The 7,357-nt window shown below is 46.3% G+C and overlaps 1 long non-coding RNA gene across 1 annotated transcript; it reads left to right on the forward strand.

The window, feature by feature from the left end:
- The first annotated feature begins 2,056 nt into the window (after positions 1–2,056).
- LOC140217104 (uncharacterized) lies at positions 2,057–4,270 on the forward strand. The gene is made up of 3 exons (XR_011893607.1): positions 2,057–2,297; positions 2,703–2,767; positions 4,151–4,270. It is a non-coding gene; the product is annotated as an uncharacterized lncRNA (long non-coding RNA).
- The last annotated feature ends 3,087 nt before the right edge of the window (positions 4,271–7,357 follow it).

Raw genomic sequence — 7,357 nt, forward strand, 5'->3', positions numbered from 1 at the left:
GCGACCGGTGACACCTTTTTACCGACGTTACAGAAGGATTCGCAGTACTCTAGTAACCTTGATTTTATTGCTTCGAAAATCCCTTTCTATAAAGCGCTTTAATATTAAAGATCTACAGAGAGGTGGCTGGATTTGATTTTACGGTGCATGAGCTACGTGATCATGATTAAGCAAAGGGGATCGGCACTCACGGAGGCCATTCGCCGCGGTTAATTGTGCTGAGGAAAAGCGGGCGTCAGAATTTGTCCACAACATGAATTTATTTTTAATAAAACTCGTTCGACTATTTGCGTTCGCTTGGTGGACACTCGCAAGTGCAGCAGTAAATGAACTTTCCAAAACCTAGTGCAATAAATTTTATGAGGAGATTACCAACGCCGAAGGTGAATTAAGATAATAGAGTAACTGCAGCAAATCGCTTACATTATTGTTTTCTTGTGAGAGAACCACCTCTAAAACTACACTTGCATGACTGTTAAGACCCGAGAAAAGAGTTATACAGTCCATTTGTAATTTGCCGCTTCTTGAAAACACTTCACCGTACTTTGTCAAACTTAACTTACTTCCTGTAGAAGTTGCGCTCCAGTGCAGGCTTGGTGTTGAAGCTTTTCAACAACGACGCATGAACTGCCACCACTTTGATAACACTTACTCTCTCGAAGAGACTGCCTATAGTCATAGGCAAAATAAAATTGTAACCCCGCGCACACGTATGAACTGTGGCAGTCGGACATCAGTCTTTCAAAATCATTCTTTATTAAACAAAAGCTATTTAATGCCTCATGAATTAGCCTCGGATTTATTTATCTTCTGCCTTTAAAAGATTACTAGTGGTGCACTCGGTCGGATGACTTAATATGCTATAGATACGGTTATGTTCGTGATGCATTTCTTTCTTATGGCTGCCATCGATGCAAACCTTTGAAACCATTTGTACGTCAAGCTATAGGATGCACTTGTACGCTATTTTCTTTTTCTTTTCGACTGTTTTGTGCCTCGCCATTGTCCGCTGTATTGCGCGCAATGTGAATGCGTTTAAGAGTGCTGCAGCCCACTTTGGCGAACTATAGCCTTTGGCGGCATTGTCCCAGGCTGCTGCATATTATCTGTACTGTGCGTCTCAGAGTTCTCAATGAATGAATGGATGAATGAATGAATGAATGGTTATGTATTTGAGCAGATGGGCTTATTCATGCAAGCCTGGACGCACCGCTTGGTTTTCTCGCAAATTTCGGACAAATTAATGCGGTACGAAGCTTTCAGATCGATCAAGATTCAGCAACGACATATTGGACTTGCATAAAGGTTACGCAATTGCTATTATCATGTTAACAAGACCAAGATTTGTCTCGCATAATTTAGTTCTCCTTCCACATGCGCTGAAAACTAGAGAATTTTCAGGCATAACGTGGACCATATGCGTACTTGTGTTAAAAAAAAATCACTTAATCCGTACGTGTGCTTTCGGGCCAAGCTTGACTTTATTTAAGATCTGAAGCTCAACACGAAATTTCAGCCAGTATCATGCATCGTTCTTTAAATACATTAGTAGAGTGAACGTCTTCTACATCCTTCTAATAAATTCACTGCTTATTCCTCACTTGCGTGGATACTATAGACGAGCATCACACAATTCGGGAGATCCATCACGCTATGTTAGCCTACATTATAGGGTTTCAAAACGCCGAGATTATTTATTATGCGCTCTCTAGTTCTGGCGATACAGCAACTTTAGAACAACATCGTGCGAAAACTTAGCCACTTTGTTTCCGTTGAGCGACGTGCTAAAAAAAACGTTGATGGCCAGCCACTTTTAAGGAATGCTGCATATATCGCTTGCTTTCAGCTATTTTTTATCGTAGTGCGAAGGCAAAAGCACTGCCCTTCCAACACACTTTCTCCCCATCACCGCAAATAAACATGTCTTCGTGAATTGCATTCGAGCGTTTGAGCATTGTTTAGGTGCTTCGCGATGCCTTGATTTGCAGGCTCATGCCAGAATTCGACTTGAAAAGCACATTTGTCTTACGCCTGCGATGAATAGTCGGAACAGTGTGCGCATGCGCGGGAAGCCTCCCCCCTTCCTTTTTTTTTTCTTTGCAACGTACATCCCATTGCGATTTTGCGCTACTGAAGCTTAAAAGGCATCGTAGATTTTTCAACAACACAGCTGGAAGTTCCACCATTCCCTAGAATTTGTCTGACGAATCGAACTGTCAGTTAGGCACCAAAGCGTCGACGACCAACTAAAGGTGCCTGACTTGCGAGTAAATAGTTATCGCTCCAAGAGGACGCCGGTAGGCATGCTTTACGCTAACGCTATACGCGTATTCGCTATGACGAGTTTTAATAGATCAACTGGCACGTTAGCATTCGTCAATGTTTAAGTAACTGATAACATCTAGTCGTGAATTACGAATTCAGTCGTTTCTCCTGTTGCGGTTTTGTGCAGCCCTAATCAGCGTGTCAACAGAAGTCCAGTTTTACAGCTGGCCAGAATTATTGTTACTTTGTTACGCGTCATCAAAGTTGCCCGTTCTTCAAAACGAACTTCGCCGAAATAACCCGCCGAACGACTCAGCTGCACTTACTGCTTAGAGTTATCTTTATTGTCGTTTTCTTACACACTACATACGAGCCACAGAATTACTGAAATTATTGCCCACCTGCATTAGGGAAATGACTGCTCGCTTGTGTTTCAGAGGCGGACGGACCTATTGAAAATGGGAAGCACACACATCTCCAAAGACTTGCAATCAATTTTCAGGTAAGCACATAAGTTGATAGTAATGTAAATTATAGACCAATAATGTAAATTATAGACCAAAGGTGTGCTGGTGTGCTGAGCAATCTGTTTCGCACCTCAACACCTTGTGTAGCAGGTACGAATCCCGACAGTAAGTAATGTCGTCACGTTGTAATGACGGTGGAGAACCAGTGAGTGACGAAACTGTGACTCACGACTCTAGCTCCTTCTTAGGCGAAATTGTGCCCTAAAAGCGAGTAAAACTCACAGCACGACAACAGTGGTGAGCGCAATCGACGGACGTTGAAGTACGACTCAAGTTCGTCGTCTATGTTATGCGATACTGATCGCACGTTCGCCGGTGCTCGCGCACGTTCCAGAATGCACACTGCTATTCTCGTCGACCGCGCAATCGAATTGGAAAAGATGGTTTCGCTATGCCACTATGCCAGTAAAGTTCTCACACGTGTAGGCGCGTCTTGAGCCGTACGATAGCCTTGTAGCAGCGGCTAGTCGGCAAAAGAATGGTCACCGGGAAAAGATAAACCATGTACGCAGTCGATATAATGAGTTGGGCTTTGTAGACGCCGTGTTCCAGTGTGTGGATTGCACAACAACGCGATATTTGTGCTTAGCATTTAGCGTCGTTGCTGAGAGGTAACTGGCCAATTGCAACAACTGTGCGTCAGCATTGTAGCCAAGGGAAAGAGGATTTGTTCACAGGAATAAGGATAGACAAGTTCGCCGAGGCAAGCGAACACTGCTACACTGCAGCGTAAAACAAGGCAGGGAAGCACAATTTAAAAAAAAACACGATCAGAAGTAAAGAAAGAGACTCAACGCTTTTACTAATACACCACCGAACGAAAAGAATAAGGGCAGCGGAGAGGCTCGATTTTTAGTTCAGACACAACCACATGAAGAAAATAGACAATGATGCTAGAGAAATGGCACAGAAAATTTACGTTTGATTGAAATAATGAGTAATAGTAAAGTGAATTGAACGAAAAGACAACTTGCCACTGGTTGGATTCGAACCCACATTCTAAACGTTACGCGTGTGGGGCTTTAGCTACCGCAGCGGTCAGCCTCACGTAGCTAGCACAGCGAGTATGGCATTGAGCAGCTCAGCTTGAGGTAGCAGGTTCGATCCCAGCCACGGTGGCTGCATTCTGATGGTGGCGTAAACCAAAAACACTCGCTTACTTAGATTGATGTGCACGTTAAACAACCCTAGGTGGTCAAAATTAGTGCGGAGTCCCCTATCACAAGAGCGTGCCTCATAAGCGAATCGTGGTTCTGGCACATGAAGAAGCAGAGTTTAAATTTACACCGAACATGCCCTGTTCTACTTGTACACGTGTCTAGCTACGAGAATATTCTAACCTCGCCTTTTTTCTCCAGGATAATCGATGAGAACAAGGCTGCAATGGTGGGTTCTCTCAAGGAACTGGTCTCTATTCCAAGCGTGTCGGCGCAGACCAAACATCGAGCGGACGTTAAACGCTGCATCGAGTGGACTAAAAAGGCACGTCAGTAGTTGCAGATTGAGGCTCATAAGATTGTCTCCATGGGAACAGCATTGTTCCCATGTCGCAAACGTGGGAACAGCGCTGTTAGCCAGCGATGTTCAGCGCAACAAGACATGTATGGATGGATACAACTTTCTTGCGCGTCCGGCAAGGTTTAACGCGACCCGGGCTCAGGTCTCCCCCGGGGGAACGTCAAGGCCCTCCTTCAACACCACCTCACGGGCTTGCTGGACAGCCCACGTCTGCATTCCGAGGTCTGAGCTGCGCAGAGCGGCGCCCTACCTCGACGACAGGGTCTCCGGAGAAACTGCCATCCTTCCTATAACTACATTGCACTCCCACAGCATGTGTTTGAGTGTTTCTGGTCCTTCCTGGCACAATTTTCACGTGTCTTCCTGATGCTTTTCTGGGAAAATACGTTTCAGACAGAATGGATTAGGGAAGGTGTTCGTCTGGAACTGTCTCCAGGCAACGGCCTGCCTCCTGTTCAATTTGGGACTCGGGGGTGGGTATATCCCCCTGGCGTTTAGCTATGCACTGGTTATGTCGTTGTATCTGGTGAGCTTGTCACGTTCTGCGCGAGGAGTGTTCGCTATCTTGCGAGAGGCGTTGCCCTGTTCGGCGCGGCGGGTCATGTCTCGCGCCGTCTCGTTTAGGTTCGGGAGCGCGTCGCTTTCCGTGGTGACGTGCGCGGGGAACCATATCATCCTCGAGCTCGCGGTTTTGGATCAGCCCACTTTGGCCAGAATGGACAGGGCTTCCTTGGAAATTCTACCTTTGGCGTAATTCTTTACTGCCGTTTGCGAGTCGCCTAGTACGACTTCGCGATCCTATTATGTGAGGGCCAGCGCGATCGCTACTTCCTCCGCTATTTCCGAGTGTTTGGTGTATACACTGCATGCGATTCTGATTTTGGAGTTTGTGTCTATGACTACGGCGGAGTATTTTTGGCCGTTCGGATATTCGTCTGCGTCGACAAAGCGCGCGTTTCTCTCCCTGCCGAATGAACGGAGCACAGCCTCGGCTCTTGCCTTTCTTCTGCCTCGGTTGTAATCGGGGTGCACGTTTCTTGGGATGTTTGCAACCGTAACGGTGTCTCTGATTTTGTTGGGAATTTGCATTTTCTGGCCGTGCTGGTTGTGGTACCTTATGCCGAGCTTGTTCATAATGTGCCTTCCCGTCGTGGTGGTCGACAGGCGTTCGAGCTGCGAGATGCGTTGTGCTTCGGCTATTTCTTCCAGGGTGTTGTGTATGCCCAGCTGGGCCAGGAGCTCGGTGCTCGTTGATTCCGGGAGGCCCAGGGCTATCTTGTACGTTTTCCTTATGAGCGTGTTGATGTTGTTCTTTTCCGCGACGTACCAGTTGTGGTAGGCGGCTATGTAGGCGATGTGGCTGACAACGAAGGAGTGGATCAGTCGAATGACGTTTTCTTCCTTCATGCCCGCGTCTGTGTTGGTTATCCTCTCTATGAGTCTCATGGCGCTGGTGACATTGCCTTCGATCTTCCTCACGGTTTCGGCGTTAGCTCCGTTGGCCTCAATGATAATTCCGAGGATTTTGATCTTGTTTACTTTGGGGATTGCGTTTCCGTCTTGGGTGTATACAGGCCGATTTCCTCGTACTCCCAGGGATCCCGTGTAGCTCTTTGGTGGCATACCTCTGCGCGTGGGCCGGTAAAGGAGTAGTTCGGACTTGCTCGGGGAGCATTTGAGGCTCGTTCCTTGGAGGTACTCTTCGAGTTTGTGAATGGCCCTTTGTAGTGCGTTCTCAATTTCGCCGTCACTGCCGCGGTCCGCCCAAATCGTTATATCTTCTGCGCATATAACGTGGTGGATTCTTTCAATTTCCCGTAGTTTGCTGGGGAGACCCAGCATGAGTAAGTTGAAAAGGAGCGGAGATATAACTGAGCCCCATTGTTCTATTTTTTACTTTAACTGCTGAATTGTTCGGTCATAAGAGCCCCAGTTCAGCTTGCCTTAGAACAGTTGATGCCGTCTGCTTTTTGTGCAACGTAAATGCAAAAATAATATTTATTATAGTTAGTAGTAGTTGTAGTAGTAGTAGTAGTAGTAGTAGTAGTAGTGGCGGTAGTAGTAGTAGTAGTAGTAGTAGTAGTAGTAGTAGTAGTAGTAGTAGTAGTAGTAGTAGTAGTAGTGGCGGTGGTAGTAGTAGTAGTAGTAGTAGTAGTAGTAGTAGTAGTAGTAGTAGTAGTAGTAGTCGTAGTAGTAGTAGTAGTAGTAGCAGTAGTAGTAGTAGTAGTAGTAGTAGTAGTAGAAGTAGTAGTAGTAGTAAATGAATATTCGTATATAACAGACAATTAGCAGTTGCAGTTTCAAGAAGAGATCACGTTCTCAACAAATTTGAACAGAGCACCAGGTGGATGAACACAATTTTTCATAAAGGTGGACATCTCTGTTTGTATTGAATTCTGCAAAGAGACAGTCTATAAGAAGCCCTATAGAATATTTTGAACCTGTTAGAAAAGCAAGGGCCGAGAACATTTATTGCACTTTCTTTGGCGTCGCACCCCAGTGCCACTGGTTGATTGGCACACGTTTGTTGGAGCAGTTGCAGGATTCTTTACGATATACTTTGTGGCTTTATTGACTGCGCATGTTACCCGCCGTGATAACTTAGCGGCTATGACGTGGCGCTGCTCAGCTCTATGTCGCGGGTTCGAGGCCGAATTCAAAGAACCCCAGGGCGTCAAAATTAAGTCGGGGCCTCCCACTGCGGTGTGCCTCGTAGTGAGAGTGTTTTTCTGGCGCGTAAAAGCCCATAGTTAAATTTTGATTCTACGGGTAAGGGCCTATACGGCTTTCTTCGACAGAATGAGTAAACGTCCTCCGAATTTCATGCTGAGCGCTAGCTTCTTCCACATCCCGATCCAACGGCTTGCCTCACGCACGCTTGTCCATTATATCACGGACAACCGGGAGAGTCAGTAATCGATTCATTACGAGTACGGCAGCAGCTCAAAACAGACGTGGAGCGTCCGCCCTGTTTACCTCCTTCTCCTCATCGCGTATTGCCCAGCCTTGCAATGTTACTTGCAATGTTCATTATGGAGCGCGGGGAC

This window comes from Dermacentor andersoni, chromosome 4, assembly GCF_023375885.2.
Source record: "Dermacentor andersoni chromosome 4, qqDerAnde1_hic_scaffold, whole genome shotgun sequence".
In the NCBI taxonomy this organism is placed as follows: Eukaryota; Metazoa; Arthropoda; class Arachnida; order Ixodida; family Ixodidae; genus Dermacentor; species Dermacentor andersoni.